Below are 21,984 nucleotides of genomic sequence, written 5' to 3'. Positions count from 1 at the left end.
ATCACATCACATTATTGCAACCAAATTTCCACACTTGTCTTTGTTGTGGCTGTTTTTCTTCTGCATTTCCCTTGCAATAATCAGCATACCTTCACTCAGAGATTCTTGCATTACATAGATTACCATCTTTTGGGGCAAGAATCTTGCAGTCATTTAAAGCAGCATGCACAAGCATTTGAGGCTATATTCATCATAAATAATGAAATTAGAATGCACAGAATTTCGTAAAAGTCAAGCTATCTGAAGGTTTTGTCAGGTCAATGTTTAATTTAAAAAAGTTCTAATAAAAATTCCACATGTAGGGCTGGAGATGTTAGGTTATGAATAAGAAGATTTGAGATTCTCAGAAGAATAACCAATGAAAAGCATAGTGTGTCAGCAGTGCTTCCTTTTCCAAACTTGGACGAATCATGTAAGGAAAGACACAAATGATTTTCTCATGCTCTAATTCTGATAAAAGTCATTACCACAGGAGGCTGGCTTTCTCAGGGTGAAGACTACAACACAAAGCAGTATTTTCTGTGTAGAATCCTTTGGTGCAGACCAGTCCTACTGAGGGGGAGGCAGTGTCTGATGAATGACTGTGCAGTCTTTTCATTGGAAAGGCTTGGAATTTTTTTTGTGTCATATTGATAAAAAACCCCAAAACCCCAAACCACCTCGGCCAACAACAACAAAAAAAACAACCCAAGAATCCACCCACAAACCCTGAACAGACAGTTTTGAATCTGTTCCAAAACTCTTGTCCATCCCAAATTTGGGGTGCTGTTTTGGGACAAAGTCACAAAATGTGCTTTATCTGTTTCCCAGCCAGCACTTTGGGGAGCTATCCCACACTTGCTGGGGCAGGCTTGGCTTTCTGAATCCCAAGTAACCAGGGGACTCAGCTGCATGGGAGGTGAAATTCAGGGCTGAGACAGGTTTGGGAGGCACATGTGCAGCAGGTGCATCTTCCCTGCTTTTCCAGCCAGCTGGCTAGCTGCTGACACTCTGAGCTGAGAGGTTGCTCTCAGGCAGTAATGCCAGTGTTGCTGTTGGTGCAGGGCCAAGGACAGGGCCCCTTGTGCCACTGGACTGAGGTCACTCAAAGGGATGGTCACCTGGGTGCAGTCTGATCCCTGCAGGAGGATTAGGACACACATCTGCAGAAGCACCTGAGCTCCACCCATGTAACTGACACCTGAATCCTGTTTTTACCAACAAACACATAGCTTTAGAGAAAGGTGGGTGGAGAGGGCAAGAAAAGCATGCTCACAAAGTTGTGTAAGCTCACTCTGTGCACGGTGTGATAGTTGCAATATCAATTATGTTCCCCAGCTTCCAAGAAACAGCTAACCACAAGGATGAAACTTGTGTGGGAGGAAGAGGGAGCACGCTTGGCAGCTGACCTCAGATGCAGGAGTCGCTGCCACAGGAGGACAGGTTAGTAACAAACTGGACTTACTTGGAGCACACTGTAACATTTCCCAGTTTCAGCCTCAGTTCCTTCTGTGATAACAACAACTCTCAGAGGGAAAAAAAGGAGGGGACAATGGGGAAATTGGCTCCTGGCTCAATTTTCACATTTATAATGTACTGAGTTGAAATGAAGATGGGATAAAACTGTTTTCTCCTATGGATCTGGGAGGCTTGTAGTTGTGGCTTGTATTTTCTCTTGTATTAAACTAACATGAGTATGTAGTCCTAGATACCTGTGCTCTCAAAGGATATTGAGATGAGAGGAAAAGGGAAGATTATTCTGCTTTTCTTTTCTGGACATATTTTAGTATTATCTGAAAGTAATAGTGATATTTAAAAATATTGTAGTTTTCTGGTTCCAAAAAGAGGAAACAATAAACTTGGGGTACCTTGGTAAAAATGGTACTTTAAACAGAGTTTTATGGCTGTTTAAAGATGTTTATGAGTTTAAAGACTGATTTTTCTTTTCCTTGGGCCTTTACATGCTGCTGATATAGAAAGAACAGTCATCAGTCATTTTTAGCTGCTGCTTTCATAAGTAGGAACCAATAAAACATTTTAAGTTGGACACATACATGTTATGTTTAGAACAGCCACCCACTATCTACCATATGCTGTCACACTTCACAGAATGAAAAAGACTAAGTTTCCTCACTTGTTTTTAAGGTGTTTTCTCTTCAAAACCTTCCTCCATGCACTGAATTTATTTTGAAATTTACAAATGAGAGACACTATTTCTTTTTAAAGTAGACTGACATGCAGAAAGTCTGTGTTTCATGGTTATGGTATTGTAATGCTTCCAGCTTTATATTTCCTACTTCATGAAGAAAGTTTGCTGAAATGGACCAAGCTCTACAACTAAATTGAAAATCTAGTACAGACTGCCTCATTATAGTGTGTGAATGAGCTACAGAGTACCCAAGTGTCTGGGGCCCAATCCAGCAAACCACTTTGGAAGCATGCAAAGAGTCCTGGAAAAAAAAAAAGGAGAAGCTATTGTGCAAGGCTGCAAATGTTTGCAGAACGCATTGTAGGTATTTTTCAAGATTGGGCCAAAATGCTCATGACTTCACAAAACTGATAGTTACTGAAATAATATGAAATTCCTTATGTCATGATCTTATCTACAGGTTATTTTGTAATAGCTAATACTTTCCATAAAGCTAAAACCACACTGAGGTCTATGAAAGAGCAGTAAATGGCCCAAAACTTGGGCTGTGCATAGTTTCTTGTCTGGTGTAGTAGGGAGGGCTGAAATGCCTGTAAATCATGCTCCTAATGCTCCCCATGAGTGAGGGCCCTGCTGGGTCTATCCAGGAGAACTTTAAATGCCAGCATGGAACACACAGTGGGGCTGATCCCTGGCCTGGGTGTACTGTGACAGTGCAAAAGTAAACTAAATTTAAAATTGACCCACAGTCCTGGCAAGTGTGGCAGGGCTTCCTGGGTGGCACATGGTGGAGGAGGCCAGACCACACATGTCCTGATGCTTACATGGTCACTGGGAGTTCCATAAACCTTCCTTCCTGAGCCAAAGAGGACAGTTAGCCAAGCTTGTTTTCGCTGAATTGCATCAATGTGCAGAATACTTTTGAGAGGAGATGGCTTTCCCCTCTCCCAGATACCTTCTGCATTTCTAATCTGCCTCATTCAAACCTACCTGATAAGCCTGAGGTACCCCCAAGCCTGGCCAGACTGCCTGGTAAGCAGGACAGTTTTCCAATTTTATTATCTGCCACTGTCTTTTTCTACTCATCTTATGCTCTTGCACTTTTGTCTTTGAGTATTTTCAGACCCCGTGCACCCACATGAGCAGAACAATACAGATTTAACCCGTGTCCTCAGAAAGGGGGTTAAACCACAGACTAGCTTATGGCTGCCTCCTGTTACAGGGACAAGGTGGAGGAGATGATGTGGCTTCAGCTGATGGAGAAAGCAGTCCTACCCTGCATATGCAAGTCACTGTGCTTTGAAACAGTACTAACCTCATGGAAAATGTTATTTATTGCTAAGCCTTCCCAAAGGTTACTGTAATTATAGAACCATTAGGCAGCAGGACCTATGGGGCAGGGTCTTTATCGACCCTGAGGAGAGCTAACACACTCTGAGATAATCTAAGCAATGCCACCCAGCTTCATCACACTGTCCAGAGAGTCTGCATCATGCTCCCATGCTCACTGAATCAGCTAGATATATAAAGAGAGTAATCTGAAGAGCAATACATGGGCAGCAAATCAGACAGTAGGGAAGAGAGTGCATTGCCTAGTTGTAAAATGGGATTTCTGCGAGGTGGTAGTTTTGGGAGAGCTTTTTAATTGGTAAGGTGTATTGGTGATCAGTTCAGCTCAGAGAGAAGTTCTTACTGGTGCAGTGCTTTCTTTGTGAATGAGTGGTTGGCGTGATGCCTGTGATCTGCCATTCTTCAGGCTCTAGAAATACAACATGATGGCAAAGGACACCATGTACCAGTACAGCATATTTACTTCTCTGATAGTAGTATACTCATAATCATGAAAGACCTTTCCCACATCTGTTCTCCAGCTGCTCACCACCTTTGCCTTGCCTAGATCCCCCAAAAATGTCTCCCTTCCCATGTTGCCTACCAGAGGGGGTTATAAAACCGCTCGCTGTGGAGGCATCGTGCTGGTCACACATCTTAAACTGTGATCATATTTTGGTAATCTTTGGTTTTCTTCCTTCATCAACTGAATTGTTTATCAATGTCACTAATTGCCTCATGTAAACACTGTGAGACAAGGACCAAATAATTTCTGATTCTTTTGTAAAGCTTAGGTCCGACACCTCTTAAAAAAACCATAAAATTACCCACCATTCATTTGCAGAGGAAGATTATTACAACTTTCAAAACACTGGTAAAGGATGGAAAGTGAAGGATGAGGTGCTTTCAGTGTTAGCCAACATGGCCCTTCTGGATCTAAAAGTGAATAGAGTTTCCTTTCCTTAACTCCCAACTGCTGGAACCCATGACTCCTTTACTAACAGCTGCTTGGAAACCAGCAGAGCCTCGGGATCCAGTGTTTCAAAAGTACCTAATAATGTATTTCCATCTTGCAATCTACCCATTAATATTTAAAGAAGCCCCTAGCAACACGCTTTAAAGAGCAGCTGTGTCAAACTGTCATGGTGTCAATTCCTTTGCAGAATTCACTCTGTATTCAAGCGGAGCACATCGGTGCTGTATGTGAATTCTAAATCAGCATTAAGGAGTGGCTCTTTCCCAGTGTAACCATCGCTCCTTACAGGCCTCCTGCAAGGTTTGTATTCTGGTTTTGTTACTGTCTCAAACATTTCTGGGAGAAGTGGCACTCAGGAGGTGGCCAGAATGGGGTCTCACCTGTGAATACTTTGGAAATCGCCATTCATTTCGTGGAGTCTGAGGTGAACACTATCCCTGTGAAATCAGAGCAGCAGGTAACTATCACCTGTGCAGTTTCTGTTGTGATCACTGTCCTGAAGCATTAGAATATTTCTATGTGAAAGCTAAAGAGCCCTGCAAAGGGCCTTAGAGCATGGAACCTTGAGCATGGAACACCTGGCAAATAACTACACAAGCTGTGTGCATGCATGTGGAAGCTGGGAACCATATCCTTATCATGTATGTGAGGAAATGGGGAAAAATCTAGGTTGATAAATGAAAATGAGAGAGAACATGAGGAGGAAGATTTATGGACAATAGATGTTCCAGCTCCAGGCACAATGCATATTTGTTCTAAAGCAACAAATCCATGGAGTAATTAGAAAATGTAAAGCACAGTATAAATGCTAAGAGATATTTGTCCTGATGATTTATACTTGTATAACATTCCCTTCCAATTCAATTTACAGCTATTTAGGTGTACCTATATTTTTGATCTGTTAGTTTTGTAAGAGTAATGTACTCAGTCCCATTAAGGAGAAATGAACCAGATAAGGAAACTCCTGGATGGGAGTGTGGATGGGCAATTCTGCAGCCTTATGCTTTATTCTCAGAGGATTTACAGGCAAGTGGGAATATTGAGGGGGAGAAAAAAGTCTGGCATTGTTGCAAGAATAGTTTGGAGCTCATCAGACAATCTATGCATATTTTCACAAATATTTGGAGGGGGGATGGGGTGGGGAGAGAAAAGTACATAATTTAGACCTGCAAAGAGGCATGTTTAACTTGCACTCTACTCTGACCACTTACATGGAACTTTACTCCCCTCCACTCTCTAAACACAGATAATTGCCATGGCAACCACTGTATTTCAAGACTCTTACACATATACTCGCACCTTTCTTAAAGAAACACAGAGCACAACAATGTGGGATCCACATAGTAAATCACTGGACTGTTTTTTATTTGTTGTTAGCCAGCTGTCAAGATTTAGGGAAGAGCTGAAGACTTTCAAGCCATATCAGTTTCAGGCCAAAACCAGAAGATGTTTAGACAGACACTTTGACATCTTTACTAAAAAATTGGATGTTGTTTGGTAACTCTAGGCAAAGGAATGACTGATGATCTCTCTGGTTGCAGGGTGAGAAGATTCCTGAGCTAGGGAAGGAGATTAAGGGTCTAAAACTGAAAACCAATGAGCCACCCTTAGGATTAGACACTAATTTATCAGAGCAAGGACCTGCCACACTCGAGGAACTCCTTGGTAACACACTGAACTTTCAACATTGCCAGACCTGGAGGGTAAATGTGCTGGACGATTGTCATCAGCTCCTTTGCTACTTGCTATTTTCAGGTTTTTATTCCAGCAGCCCTGCAGAAATACAGACCCAGCCTCCGAGGTGCTGTGCAAACACAGGGCAGGAAAACCCCCCTGCCTCCAGAGCTAACCATACCAGCTGCTCAGAAAAGCAGCAGCCCGTCAGGCCTGGGTGTGCAAAGGGCAGGGAGCGGGAGAGGTGCCGGGCTGCGAGGCAGGTGCAGAGCCAGCGTGTCAGCACCAGCCCTGCCCTTGCCCTGGGCTGCCTCTCCCCAAGGCTTTCCTTGTTTTCTTCAAGCGTCTGACACGGGTCCAGGAAAGTGGCACCTGAGGGAAGGTGCCAGGCCTTTGCCCAGAGGGCAGCATCCAATGTGCAGGCATAAACACTGTTGGTTGTTTTCCCCAGTTATCGCTGATTAGCAAATCAGGAAGTAGGAAAGAAGGATCAGTGTTGTTTTATTTGGGTGCGGAACATGCTTGTTGTTTTATTTTTTTTAGGGTTTTTTTGGTGTGTGTGTTAATGATCTTAATCTCTGTGTTTGCAATCTGGACTTTTACCTCAGCTGGTTCTCACATACTTTATGAAGCATTACTAGATGGCACTATGAAGATGTGAACTTTCAAGGAAGGAAGGTCTGAAATATTTGAAAGAAGCAATATCCAAAACAAGCTTCTATGGCTAAAGTGCAATTAAACCCTGAATTCTGAAGTATCCCTATAACTCAAAATAGCACCCCTTCTCCCTCCCTTTCAACAAAATATCTGTCTGGGAGTACGGATATTAATTTGCCTAGATGACACATTGATTGTGGCTTTTTGGGGGGAGATTCTTTCATTCCACCTCTGAAGTACAGTTCATTCCCCTTTGGCCTTTGGTATTTGTAATAAATTTCAGGAGTTTGCTCTGAACTGGAAGCCTTCACAGCAATTTCAGTCTGCTAAACCATTTATATTTAGTTTCCACAGAAAGATATTTGCACAAAATAATAAAACTTCCCCTCCTTCCATGGAGATTGTGATCATATGGGAATCCTGCTGACACAGAACTGTTCCCTTTTTTTGCAGTTCTGGAGAACTGTGCTTAATTTAGGCACATCCATAAACATCTAAGAGCTGTTCATGTTAAACTGGAGAAGGAATTAAGGGCCCTTCTTTCAGACATTCCTTGGAATCTCCTCATTCACAGGTGATAGTGTAAAACAGGGTTAACTTGGGCAAAAACCTTGTACCCCATTCTTTGAAAACTGATGCTAAACTTTTCTATTTCAGCTGCCTCACAGCCTTTCATAAAAGAGAGAAGATGAGAGATAGTTCATTAAAAACCAAAGTACAGAAAATGTGCCTTCTTTATTTACTTATTTGTTTATATATTCTGGAATTTAGACCTCAATTTTTTGTTAGAGAAGTTTTCCATGACTGCCATTATTGAAATGATGCCGCAGGTGTATGTTGTAGCATTTGAAGTCAGTTTTGGAAGAAACTACAATCTTCATATTGTAGTGAAAGTTATCCCTTAAGGGGACACATCATCAGGATATGAATTTTGTTTCTTTCAAAGAAAAGGAAAGCAATATTTATATTATCTGGTGGGTGTTTACCCTGCTGTGATCCACTTGGGTGGGTGTACCAAAGGACAGTGCTAACACAGGGAGGCTGCTGCCTGCTCTTCCTCCACTGCTGACAGGGAGGGGCAATGGTTTGCACCGGAGGTGCTGGTGCTTGCTGTGCTTGGGGTGCAGCTTTCCCCATGGATTTCCAGCTAAGCAGACCCTGCTGGTGGCTGACTGGTTTTGTGCAGCTTTTTCAATCAAGCCTGAATTTTGCTTCCAAAAGATGGTGCTGGAATTTGAAAGCCAGAATACCCACCTAGAGGTTGCTGCTCCCCACCAAATGGTACCAGATTCTTCTGCTTCCCTGCAGTGCTGTTCTGCCCTTCCCCTTCCAGAGGGACAAACTTGGGGATCTCCCTCCTCTATCTCACCACCACCCCCCCACAGACTTACAGGAACTTAATTTGTTTTTGAAACTCTTCCAGGTTTGGCTGAGGTTTGTCAGTGGCTTCAGGGGTTATCAGGGGGGACTGACACTGCAATCACATATGCTTGATTTTATAAAAAAAAAAAAAAAATCCAGAATAAATTCCTTGCAGTTTTTTACTGTTGAAGTCAAGCAATATATCCACTGTCCACCAGTTGTAACTGGTTGGCAGACTTTTTATGGGTCAGCCACTTTAGGGAGACATGATGGCACATGGGCACCCTCAGACAGAATAGTGAAGCTACCACTGCAAATACATTATTTTCTGGGAATTTTCCATCTTACTGGGGTCTTCAAAAGGGCTCTGCTATATACCCAGAAAGAAGGCTTTGTCCTTGGTTTTATATATCTCATCTTGCATTAGCAAGAAAAACGTACAGGAAATAAGTGATTCTGTCCCACTGCTTTGGCCAAAGAATTGTTCTGTGGTTAGAGCTTGGGAAGGGTGTGGTTGTAAACAAATCTTCTAATTCCCCCTTTAAATCTTTCTGAAAATCATGAGATGTTGAAAGGATATGTGAATCTGATTATCTTTTAAGAAAGAGACAAAACGTAAGTGGCTGTGTAGATATATAGCATGGAAGTGTAAATGTCTTATTCCTGTTTATGAAACAGTAATGGTACGTGTGTTCTACAGGCTGCGATAAAACTCAGAGGCTGAACTTCTTATGATTTAATGCTAGACTAGGTCACAGGGTTGCAAAATAATGCAGAAACATGGAGTATTTGAGAAACATATGTGCAGAAACATAGAGTATTTGAGAAACATACGTGCTGATGCACAATTCATAATAATGGCATAACCTTATATCAAGCAGGACAGTTTTATTTGAAGTTCTGTCATTTACTCTGCAGGGTATTTTCAAAGATTTATGTTTATTGTCATCTACAGTATGTCTGTTTAGAGTGTGTTATGCAGTATTTTTCACAACAATTTAGTACTGATACTTAAATTCAGACAGAATCTTAGCCAAGTTGTGTCTAGAGGAGAGACAAAGAAAGATAATGGCAAAACAAAGACAACTTTAGCAAACTGACAAACTCTGTGGTTTGCCAGCCACTGACAAACACGAACAGGCCAGTCTAGGACAATTTTGTACACACAGTGTTTTACTTTGGGAAGGTGCATGCTATAAATATACTGCAAGTACCATGAAGTCATGAAGTTGCCTATAATATGGAATGACTATCTCTAAAGAGCCAGTGAAGCATAGATGTGATTAAACAGTGAGTGGATATCTAGCAAGGTTTAAATGTAGGTTCACAGGACTGAATAAAGTCGTTCAATGTAATTCTTTCTTTCCTTTGGCACTGGTCTTCATCTTAAAGCCCACTTAGAACTTTTTCATTACATCTGTAAACACTTATGGCTACGATAATACATCTTTTTATTTTCAGACTTTATCAAGTCAATTTGTATATTTTGTTCCTGGCAAAAAGGATCAGACTGTGTTCATTAGCTTTTGTTCCTGACCTGGATGTACCTCATTCATTTTTCGCACACCTGAGGTGTTCACACCCTTACACTAAAAGATGAAGAAGAGATGAGAAAAGCTTCCAGAAGCCAGAGCTTTACATTTGTATTGGACATAACTATAGGCTGAAATTAATGGCTTTCTAGATTTTTTTTCAGCATAGATAGAAGAGTCTTGGATGACTTGTTCATACTAAAATTCTTAATTTTTAGATGCCTAATCTAGGGTGGAGGAAACTTTCCTTGTGACAGTACCTAATAGCCCAATCATGATCTCCCAGGATTTTAGCAACAGCACCAATACTTTCCTAACTGTATTAGAAATGGCCCTTGGTAGGTTTCAGGCTTGCACTTACCTTGGTCACAGTTGCATTATGCTGGCAACAGATCCTGTGGGTAGTTAGCACATTCAGGGTGTGCTCCTCACCTTTTGTATGGATGTGCTCCTAGTTTATTGCATAAATCTGTCTTATAAATCCTTAGGTACAGAGCATGCCATTTGATACCATTAAATATTATCCCATTTCAATTGCTTCACTCCTTAAGGTCATCTAGTTCTTCCTGTTTGCTTGGATTCTCCTCCCTTATAAGAATGCTTTCCAAATTTCTGTTATCAGAAAATGTCTTTAGCAAGCCAACATTTTTGTGGCAAGGTACTTCCCCACTTGCTCGTTGTCTTTAGTTGGTTCCTGGTGCACCTTACAATTCTTGTATTAATCCCCACTTATAATCTTTGTAAAGATTATTTTTACAAAGAAAGATTGTATCTTGCACATAATTTTTTAAAAATTTAATCTCTCAGAACAAGAGTTGTTTTGAGTCTGGTATGCTAATATAGGTAACCTTTTATCCCATCTTCTATTTATCTCCGTGTCTTTTATTCATTAATTATTCATATAATGCATTTTGTTTTCAAGTTGTATATGGCTTTGAATTCAAACAATCAGGTTCCAAAGGTGTAGATTTCTTTTCTCTTCACATTAAGAACTAGGCTTTCTATTCTCTTGGACTGTTTGTAAGCCTGGATTTACCAGAATCCTACGCTGTGTGTTCATTCTTATGTTCCAGTTTTCTCAGTAAAATGAAAATAATAATAGAAAACAAAATTTTAGATTCATTAACACAATCTTAAGTTGGACCAAGGGAAATACAGGTTGGATATTAGGAAAAAGGTTTTTACAGAAAGGGTGATAAAATATTAGAATAGTTTGCCACAGGAGGTGGAGTCACCATCCCTGAATGTGTTTCAAAAAAGACTGGATGTGGCACCCAGTGCCATGGTTTAGTTGAGGTGTTAGAGCTGTGTTGGACTTGATGATCTTGAAGGTCTCCTCCAGCTTTGTGATTCTGTGATTCTAATGTCCCTGCTCCTAAGTGAATAGCAAGGGGTGTTTTCAGTGCACAAATCCTCATCCTTTGTAGAGGTCAGCAGTTGGAAGACCACATGCATGTCCATGTTTCATTATGAAGCAGATCTGCTCTGAAATGGAGACACAATAATCACATACATCTTGGAGATATATAGGTTATTTAGAGATTTAGCATCTCTCCAGTCAATGTATAGCCAACTACTTAATTCTCTCTTCTTTGCTATAGAAACAAATTTTTTGACCATTCACTTTCATTCTCTTTGAAAGCTCAAACTCAACTTGTACGTTGACAATCTCCTGTTTCTCTGAGAACTTTTGTGTTTCTGTACCTCCTTTTCCTCTTGCTCCCAGTATCCTTCTAACGTATTTTTCTTGCTGGGATATGATTTCTGGAGAGCCCTCCCCTTTGCTGCTTTATTTATGAATAATCCAAGTGTCTGTGATGACCACACACACATCCTCTTTGGTGTAGTTAGTTTTGAGGAACTCAGTTCCTCAAAATCCTTGTGATGGCTCATGGTCTCCACCAGCAGACAAAGTGCCCCCTCATGGGGGTAGATACCCTGGCTGGCATTTAGCATTTCTGCCATTTGTCACCTCTTTCACTGGGGTCCCATGCATCCTCCAGTTCCAGCCAAACGTGAAGGCTGGTGGGTTGTGTGCTCAAGGCCTCACTAGTCCTTTAGGACCAACACCAACATTCCTCCTGCTTCCTTATCAAAAATATACCTGAACAGCCACATCTGCCCATATAACCCTTTGCTCTTGTTGGGCTGATCATCCCTTCCCAGCCATTGCCTGCTCAGAGACACCTCCTCCAAGCAGGGGCCTCATCATGTCTCAGGCTCTTTTTCCTTTTTTATATTCCTTCTCTCTGTCTGTGGCTTGGGACCTATCTCAAGTCAGTCTGCCAGCCTTATGCCTGTGCTGCTATCTATCCACACACCAACTTTCCCTGAGGGCATCCTTTAGACACAACCTGAAAGCAGCTGGCACATTTATTAAAAGCTTTATAGGCTCATGAGTTGTGGAGTTTGTCATTCTTCCCGCCTACTCCATCACACTTGAGCTGTTGACCTGCTTTCAAGCTCCCTTTGTATGAAAACCAGAATTACCTCATGATTGCTGCTCTCCAAGCTAATTTGTATGAAAAGCTTTTCTACAGGCCTAAAAAATGATCAGCTGTGGCTGGTGGAATGACTCTGGTGAAATCTTTTCACTGTTCACTTAAGAGGAGTCCTCCTAGTGATGGGAATGCTTGTTCTTTGGTCTGCACCTGAAAGCCCACATCGCACTGACTTCAGCTTCACAACAGGCTTCTGCTATTCTTTCTCTTCACAATAACAGCAGAGCTGCCTTATGTCACACCCTGGTCCCTGTGTGTTCAACTATTAACCCAGAACTGCCAAGTCCACCACTATGCCCTCCCCCTAAGTGCCACATCTTTGTGCCTTTAAACATCTGCAGTGATAATGACTTACACCTTCCTTGGGCAGCCTGTTTCAGTGCTTGAAAGTACTTTCAGTGAAGAAGTTGTTCTTCCTCTCCAATCTAAGCCTCTCTCTGATGTGGCAGACAGAAAAAAGGACTAGCTTTCAGATTACATGAGTTCTGGTCCCTGCTCTACCCCAACACCTTTTTTTTGTGTCTTATTTTCCCCATCTGTAAGGAAGTGTAAAGTTACTGAAGTCCTTGTTAAGCATATTGAGACAGAAATGCTGTGCATCCAGAAGTCTTTGTGATTTTCCTTTGGGATTAAGCTCTGACTCCCTGGGTCTGGTGTAATAGTACATAAGAGGTGTTACTGTGTCAGAGAGATGAGGGTGCTGCTTCACAGGGGAGGATGGCCACCCTATCCAGAAGGAAGAATTCAATTTCTCACATCCACCTTGCTCTTCACCATCCATTCTTGACTTTCACCTTGTGCTGTCTCTGTCTCCTGTCAGACTCCATATCAGTTCACTGAACCAACACTCCAGGCTGGACTGTGGGAGACAGGGCCGACAGTGGGGAGAGGCAGTGTGGGGATAAACAACCTCCTTTCAGACATTTTACTACTCTGGCTTCACATTAAGGGCATCATGATGAAAACTGAACCCGTTCAATCAGATTCAGTCCCGGTAAAGCTTTATTTTGTGTTTCATCTTTCTATCTCATTACTAATGTTTTTTAAGCATCAATGGCATGGTGTCTTTCAAAACATGATAACTTCAAGCTGTACTGATATGTAGATTATGTTCCAAGGTCTGTAATATAATTTCTCTGAACAGTTACACTCTCAAAGCAGTAGTTCCTGTTCATTATAAAGGAATCTGGAAAAGTTTATTTTTATTGCTTTAGATTTTCTGATTTACGGAAGTTTGTTTGTGTTTAGTATTGCAAATCCACATGGTTTTCAGTAGATGTTGGTGTAGTCAGAATGATCATGACATCAGTGCAAAATGAAGGAATCTTGTAAAGGAATAAAATGAGTTCGTACTTTATACTTGTGCTGTTTCCATTAACATGCATAAAACTCAAATACTTAGGAAACAGTTGGAAGAAATGCTCCTTGTGAACAATCAATATCTGTGTTTTATCTGTGGTATCCTAGCTATTCCTCTGGGCTGTCAAGGCCTCCCACCAAAAAAAACCCCCAAGTGAGATAAATGTCAGATGGTAAATAGGTTTTATTAGACCTTGGGTATTTAACATGCAAGAAAAATATTTCAGTATAGTTAAATAAAATAGAACTCTCCCAGGGCTTCTTCAACAAGAACCGGTCATGATGTTGTGAACTGACTCCACTGAAGGATAGAAAAAAGGAGAACCTTGGCTCTGAAAGGCATTCCTTATTTACACAGTTATATCCAACAGCAGCAAAATGAACACAGAAGGATATAGGCTAGGTAAACTACTTTCTGCACTAAAGACATTCCTTTTTTTTTTTTTTTAAACTACTATAATTTTTCAATATAAAAGACTTACTCTAAGGTGTAATTTCTTTAAAGTAATGAACATGTATTGAAATTTGTCCTTCATCTTCTAACCAATATCCCATTATGGTCACCAGATCTAAATATAGCTCTTGCCTACAGTCAGGGAACATAGTAATTTTACAGGTTTTTATATATTTTCATTCTACTTTTCCAATTTGTTTCACCCTTTTCAGGCTTCTGACACCCACATTGTCAGACATGAAGCTTTGCACACATCTTTTCTGTGAAAATAATAAGTGAGGTAAAATCCAGAAAAGTTAGAGTTCCTATTTAGTAAACTGCACAGATGTCAAATCTTTTTCTTGCATCTATAAGTTCACCATTTTGGGATTTGGAAGCTTAATTAGTATGTGTACATTTATTATTTTATATACAGAATTGTTTTTACTTTTATGCATGGTATACAATTAGGATTTTCATAAATCTGTGAAATTTATGAGGCAAGATTTATACAGCTATACAGCCTCAACATTACTGAGTGTTTGGAAATCTTAGCAGTAAAGTGAATCTTCTAAAAACTTAGCTGATAAGACTTCAAAAAGTTGGAAAGATTTTCAATCTGGTAAAAAAAATTCCAGAAATTTAGTATATCAAGGGTACAAGGTAACTTGTTTAAAGTGAGATCTGTCTGCCTCTGTTATCATTACTGTTTCCTGAGAGACAGTTTATGGAAGGTGGTTTTATGATACATTCCTGAAACACCTCCAGATTTCAAATATGCAATATAAACCACCTTATGAAAACTACATAACTTGCCCTTGATTTATAAATAGTACCACACCTACTTTGGCTGTCCAAAATTTTTAAGTCCTAATGTATTCAGTTAGTAATAAAAATGAAGTTTAACACAGAAAGATTTGCTAGAAACCAGATAATGAAGGGACAGGAAACCACCTTCTAGATTAAAGTGTGTTGCCTATTCCTAAGGTAGTGGATGGAAGAACTTAGCACATTAGCTAGAATAGTTGGAGAAAACCCAAGAAAAATTTCTCTTACCAAGGCGTGCTGTGAACAGTTCCTTTAAAAGCTTGTGCTTAAAAGGTAAAGATATTTGCAGTGTTCATCAATATCAATAGTTTATTAGCAACAAATGAAATAGTCTCAATAAAGAATGGTCCATTTTGATTCAGGTAATCACAAATATTTTTGCAACCTGAATTGTGGAACCCTGGGACTATCTTCCAGTACAGGAGATTTTTCAATCACTGGTCAGCAAATATCTTTTGCATGAAAGTCACAAAAAAATGTCACATAACACTTTCCAGGACAATCCACTAACCCTGTAGTATCTGGCAATCCCACCAAAATGTCAGTCTAACTAAGATCATAAAGAAAAAAAGACTGCTTTTTCCAGGATTCTGTTTCCTAGACCTATTCTTTTCTGCTTCTGCTCACTTGAACTCACTGCTTTCATATTTGAACTCTTGGTATTTTTCATTCCATGCATGACATGCTGGTCTTTTAGTTGATCCACTGAAATGTTAGTCTAAAAAATGCCTTGAACATCTTTTTATGAGTCCCAAGATGCTCAGCAAGTTAGAGGCAGTTATGCTGAGACAGCCTCAAGAGATGCAGGTTTGACATGCAGTTCTTGTTTTTTTCCTGCCTCTTTAAAAATCCAAGCCTGTAATGCAAATGTGGAATTACAAAGGTTCTGTGTTTCATTGCTTTATTTTCCACCTGTACTTTCATAGAAATCTCACTGGAATCAGATCAGTGAACAAAGACCAAGGGTTTTGAAGGGAGAAAGTCAGAAGGACAATTTTTCATCTCTTGCAGATTGTCTGACCTGCTTTCAGTGCATAAATACTGTCGAACATCTGACCCTACCACACACTCTGCACACCTTCATTCCTGACATTAGCCTTCTCCACCTTTGAAACAATGGACTTGTTTCTCTGATTTTGTTCAACTCTGCTGAATGTATGGAAATGAGTTTTCTGTAAAAATATAAATGAAAATAGGTTCAACTTCCAGTGTCTTCACAGAACTCTATGTATCTTCCTGGGGATGCCTGCATTGCTGTCAGAGTGCTCCAAAATTAGGCTAAAGTCTCAAGTTTCTCTGTAAATATTTGCTTATATTTCTCTCTTTTCTTCATCACTGCACTACTACTGAGTACAGATTGAAAAGGACTCAAGGGTGTCCCTGGCTGAAATGTGATAAAATCAAAGCAAGTCCACCCTGCCTTGGCAGATCAAGTATTGCTAAAGGGGACAGATCTCACCTGAGGGTGGCTGTCTAAAAGCTGGAGGTCTGAGCCAAGTCAATGCTAGAGGATCTGCTTAGAGACAATGGAAATAGATAGGCACTGCCCAGTTCTTCACATCTAATTTGGGCTGTGGTTCCCTGAGAGGCAGTGAATGTTATTTCAGCTTATTCTTGCTGAAAATGTAAGGTCCCTCCTTCCTCCACCCTCCTCTATCACTTCTGGTCTTCTTCTAGCTGTTTACTTCATGCTGGTTCATCAGGCCCTTCTGTGAACCAAGCACCCTGGTGGAAAGTAAGTCAACTAAAACATGGGGAGGGGGAGGAGTTTGACCAGAGAGGAGAAGTGAAATGCCTTTTCTTTTAGTGAAAATGAGATGCACCAGGTTGCACCAGGTCAGCTGCTCATGATATTGTTGCCTGAAGCTTCTGCTGGGCTCAGAAATGGGATTGTCTCTGGAATCAGAGAGAGTTTTGATGACAAAGAGAGTCTCAGGATGAATTTTTGAGTGTTCAGCTTTGATCAGAAAAAATTATTAGAGGGACTTCTTGGCATTTTTTATTACTGTAACTCACATATTTCTAATTTAAAACCTACCTAGTCTGGATAGAGACAAGCTCTCTCTGATGTCTCTGATATTCTGTATGCTGTAAACTCAAAAAGGGGAGTGAAAGCTAAACTAGTCCTGTTGTCTTGACCCTCCTCAGCTACAGGACAAATGCTTTTCAGGCAAAACTCTCCTTTCAGATACCTAGGTTATGTCACCCATTGTCTCAATCTAGTTCTTTTATCTTCCTACTCTGTGGGAGCTTGTGCTTGGCTTTGTAATTCTGTTAATGATATATAACCAGTATGATCACTTCAGTGATAAAAGGAGTAAGACATAGAAAAAATCTCCCATTATAACTGTTGGAAGGCGAGATCTCTGAATTTGTGGATGGAAACGATAAAAAGTGTGAAAAAGATGCTGATTCTACAGTAATTTCTTGGAGTAGAATTGTACTTCAATGCATTTTCTTGCATAGTACAAAATTTAAAAAGAAAGAGTCACAGGATTTTAGAGCTCAGGTTTCTAACATGCCTAAGGAGCACAGAGCCTTGTCTAGAAAATATTTTCTGCCTTTTGCATCAGTGGTGAGACATCAAGGATGCAACTTCTTCTGTCTCTCGAGTTATACATGTACACACAAAGAAGTTTTCCATTCTTGATTTGGTCAGCCTCAGATAGCTAGTTAAAAAAAAGCATTTCTAATTTCTGTGTCTTTCCAATTCCTTTTGTTACACTTATAAATCTGGAAGAACAGTACCACTTTTACCACTGGAGCAGCTAACAAGTTGTTTACATATTACCTATTCTGTTACCAGGGAAAAAAGGAAATGAAGGAAAAGGAAAAGAAGGCAAAAAATAAAGATGGGTATAACAGATTTAGAGTAGAACATTCCCTTAAGACTCTTGTGATGTGATAGTAATGAAGCAGGAGATGGAATCTAGTGGTGTTCCCTGCATGCATTAGATGCTCAAGCAGGAAAGCTGCAGCTCAAAATGGAAGAACAAATGCTGAACTGCATTGTTCTTTTAAGAAGCTTGTTTGACAGCTGATATCATCAAGGGTTTATCAGAAGAGTTCACACGAGCTGTACAGCCTGCTGTACGGTTGTAGGAGCAGAAGTGTTGTGGAAGGGAAGTGAGCTGGTGCCTCATGGCTGCACTCCTCAGGTTTTACCATGGTGCAGTAGCACTTCTTTCTATTTTCTTGCTTGATAAGTAGGTTGTTCTGAGCCAGTAGTTGCCCAGGTGGCCCAGAAGGCCGATGGCATCCTGGCCTGGATCAGCCAGGTGTGGCCAGCAGGAGCAGGGCAGTGACCGTCCCCCTGTACCCAGCACTGCTGAGGCCACAGCTCCAATCCTGTGCTCAGTTCTGGGCCCCTCAGTGCCAGAGAGACATTGAGGGGCTGGAGCGTGTCCAGGGAAGGGCAATGGAGCTGGGGAAGGGTCTGGAGCACAAGTGCTGTGAGGGGCAGCTGAGGGAGCTGGGGGTGCTCAGCCTGGAAAAGAGAAAGTTCAAGGGGGATCTCATTGCAGTCTACAAATGCATGAAAGGAGGCTTCAGTGAGGTGGGAGTTGCTCTCTTCTGACGTGTCTCAAGTGAAAAGGCAAGAGGAAATGACGTTATGCTGTCCCAGGGAAAGTTTGGATTAGAAAATACTAGAAACATATTGTCACTGAAAGATCACTGAAGGAGTCGTTAGGCTTTGGATTGAGTTGCTCAGGGAGGTGGTGAATTTACCATCTCTGGAAGAACTCAAGATATGTCTGTATGTGGCACCTGGGGTTAAGTTTCAGGGATGATTATGGTGGTGCTGGGTTAACCACTGGACTAGATAATCTTGAAGATCTCTTCCAACCTTGATGATTCTGGGATTCTTGGATACTGTTTTGCCTGTTTTCAGTCTCCAGATGACCTTCAAATCTTTGAAGAATGGGATGAAATTCCTTTGCAGAATTTAATTTGTTTGATGTAATGTAATGGCATGGTAGTCATAGGTAAGTTTGACTGAGGAGCTGGTCTGGGTCTGAGCTCTGACTAAAGCCCAGGTTCATCTCCTGCCCATGCTGAGTGGTTGCATGCCTGTGCTGCAATGTGAATTTTTGCCCAGATCAGGAGCCTGCTGATCCTTGCAGGGATCCAAGGCAGGTCTGCTGTGTATAGTCCTGTGTTTTTCAAAAAGTACAGGACTTTGTAATGGGCAGTCCTCATTTCCCATGAGTTAAGAGAAATACACTGTCCTGTAGGTTTGGATTTGAGAAAGGGAAAATAAACCTCCTAAATGAGTAAAAAGTATTTACCCTCTGAACCAGAAGACATCACAGCATTGGGATCATCACAGGCAAACTGACTGGAATTGAGAGATTATTGAATCAAAGATTGTAGGTATGACTTGTATTTGTGCATAGGGGACTTAGAAGTCCTGGTACTTTTTAGTATGACTTAACCATTAAGGAATGCCTGCATCTTGGCAGCTGATACAGGTAAACCTGAAATTCAGAGGGTCCTCCATGGTGCTGCATTCTTCACTGAAAGAAAAAGTGTGATCTTCCTGGTGGAGTCCAATACTCTCTGGTCAGCTTCTTTTAAATATTCCACACATGGAGGGAATTATGCTTAATAGCAATTTAGTTATTTATATATTACACAGGACTTCCGTTTTAGTAGAATGATACAAAATGTTCTGAAAACACAAAACTTACGTAAGTCACACTTAGCAAGTGATAGCAATTGCTCAGTCACAATTACCAGTGTGATTCCCATCGCTGGTCTCTATAATAGGCTCACTGTACTCGCTGTCTTGGGGAAAGTTGAACATAAGGAAAAAAGTTCTCCATTGAGATGATGGACAGTCCCTGGAAGAGTTTAAGGAGTGTCTGGACAGTACTCTTAATCATATGATATTGTGGTAGTTCTGTGAGGAGCAGGGAATTGGGGTTGATGATTTTTATGGATCCCTTACAACTTGAGATATTCTATGATTATGTGACTATGACTCACTGTCATGACTCTGGACTTCCCCAGTTTCTTAGGAAGGGATGAGTATGTTGAAGCTGCTTCAAGCCCACTGTTTTCAAAATTCTTTTGTTAGTTTAGTTTTTATACTCTGCATTGGGCTGACTCCCCTCACAATGGTCTGGATAACTCAGGGAGACATTTACACCATTGACTGATCCACTAAGCTGCTGATAGCTACTTGTTGAAGATAAAGATCCCCTCTGATTCCCTTTGTGTTGAGATAAAGTCAGCTGCTTTGTCTTCTCTGAGCTTCAAGGGTGCATTGCAATCCGCTGAGATTTATTCCACTGTAGGGTTTATTGGTCAGTCACATCCACTAGCTCTCAAACATACCCTCAGTTAAAAAAAAAAAAAAAAAATCAAACCCCCACAAATACTGTGTACTGAATCCACTTTTGAACACACCCTGCTGAATTCCTCAGGCTGCCCTCTTGGCCGGAGAATACCTGTCACCAAAGGACAGGCACAGATGTTGCTCTGCTTTCTTCTTCTCCTCAATGCCATGAAAGCTGCTTTCCTGCTTCCTCCTAGGTATGGCTCCTGACTTGCATTCCCTCCCAAATGCAGGGTATTTTTTTGGGACAGCTGGGTGGCACAGGCTGGATGCATATCAGAGACCTTACTAGTAGTTTGGAAAACTTGAGTTGTGGTGCCCAAGGATGTGCCCCTGGCCTTTTTCAGTTGCTGGTGATGAGGTCCTTACAGGCTCACAAAAGTATTCAGATGCTATGAGAATCAGCGAAAAATATGTTGCTGAATATCTTCAGACAAAACTGATCTTGAGGCACTTATTTCCAGTTGCAACCTGATCTCCTGCTGAGATGAGCCCTACATGGAACTTCTTTCCATTATCCTTAAATATTGTTTTTTCACAGAGAGAAGAACATGAGTGCCTCAGAGACAAAAATCTCCATGCTCCAGCAGGTCCAGATAACCAGGAGTTGGACTGGCACAGGACACAGCCACAATGTCAGCTAAATGGGATTGCTGCCTGCATAGATTTGGCCTTTAGAAATGTTTGAATGAACACAAGAAAAAGGGAATTAAATTATATAAACCATTTAATATCTGTTATATTTTTTGACTTTTAAAAAGTAAAAAATGTGTTCTTCTACCATTCACAGGTCATCTCATTTTGCATGAAGATTTATCAAATAAAAAACTATACCAAACAATAGATCTCTGAAAATGGCATCATGTGGACCATGTTTGTTTCATTACAGACAGAATAATTTTTCTTCATTTCCCATTGTGTGTTATTAGTTCTATAAGAATGCTAAATAAAAAGGGAAATATTTTTGATTGACAGCATGCTGGATCACCTCTTTCCAGATTAAGCAAAAGGGTGGCAGTTGGGCTAGCTGAAGTTGCTTTGCCTTGGAGTATTTTCTATCATGATTATTTTGTTAGAAATAAAAGTTCAGCATCACAGCATCATTTCCTTTTCACATTACTGTCATATAAAGACAATATGATAGACAAAAAATGGTAATGGAATAATTTTAACACCATCTTTGTGTAATGTAAAAATATGGTGCCTGCCTCTTCACACTCACTTGTAATGGGTATAGGCAAAAGAACAGCTTATATTTTTAGGTTTATGAATAGAAAAAATTAGAGATATTACACATGAGGACATGCCCAGTATTATTTTATAGTCTGGAAGGGGGTCCCTGTGCCCATATATATTAAAGAGTGCACCTGCCTTCAATAAGCTGACATCAGGATATGCAACCAAACTGCAAGCCAAATTTGCCTTGTAAAGGAAATATAAAAAGAGCAGACTTATGCTCAGAAAAAAAAAAAAAAAGAAGAAAATATTATTAAATGAAAAGCAATTTTAGTTGAGATTTGGAGAAGAAAGTATTTGAGTGAGGCCAATGGAACAATGGAATCAAAACCCCAATAACCAGAATTGTAAAGGACTTTTTAAATTTCTCTTTTTGGAAAATCACAGCAACTGTTTTAAGACAGCTCAGCTTGTCATGGGTTTTTGTGCAGATCCTTCCAGTTTTTCAGCTATGTCTTCTCTGCTTGAGAGACTGACCATGTTTACTTAGACCATGTATGTGAAGAGGACTGGGCCCACCTAGGCCCTGTTTTTAAGGGCTGCCTTTTGGGGGCTCTGTCTTGCCTCTTTGCAGGGACTAGAGACACAGGGAGTCAGCCCGAGGTCTACGAATGGCCAACAGGATTGC

At 40.7% G+C, this 21,984-nt stretch overlaps 1 long non-coding RNA gene across 1 annotated transcript; it reads left to right on the top strand.

Moving 5' to 3' along the window:
* The first annotated feature begins 1,301 nt into the window (after positions 1-1,301).
* On the top strand, positions 1,302-20,943 carry LOC135456477 (uncharacterized). The gene is made up of 3 exons (XR_010442562.1): positions 1,302-1,422; positions 4,621-4,733; positions 20,662-20,943. It is a non-coding gene; the product is annotated as an uncharacterized LOC135456477 (long non-coding RNA).
* The last annotated feature ends 1,041 nt before the right edge of the window (positions 20,944-21,984 follow it).

Source organism: Zonotrichia leucophrys, chromosome 1 (assembly GCF_028769735.1).
Source record: "Zonotrichia leucophrys gambelii isolate GWCS_2022_RI chromosome 1, RI_Zleu_2.0, whole genome shotgun sequence".
In the NCBI taxonomy this organism is placed as follows: domain Eukaryota; kingdom Metazoa; phylum Chordata; class Aves; order Passeriformes; family Passerellidae; genus Zonotrichia; species Zonotrichia leucophrys.
The sequence above is the reverse complement of the archived record's forward strand: the minus strand, read 5'-3'. Positions and strand labels throughout refer to the sequence as shown.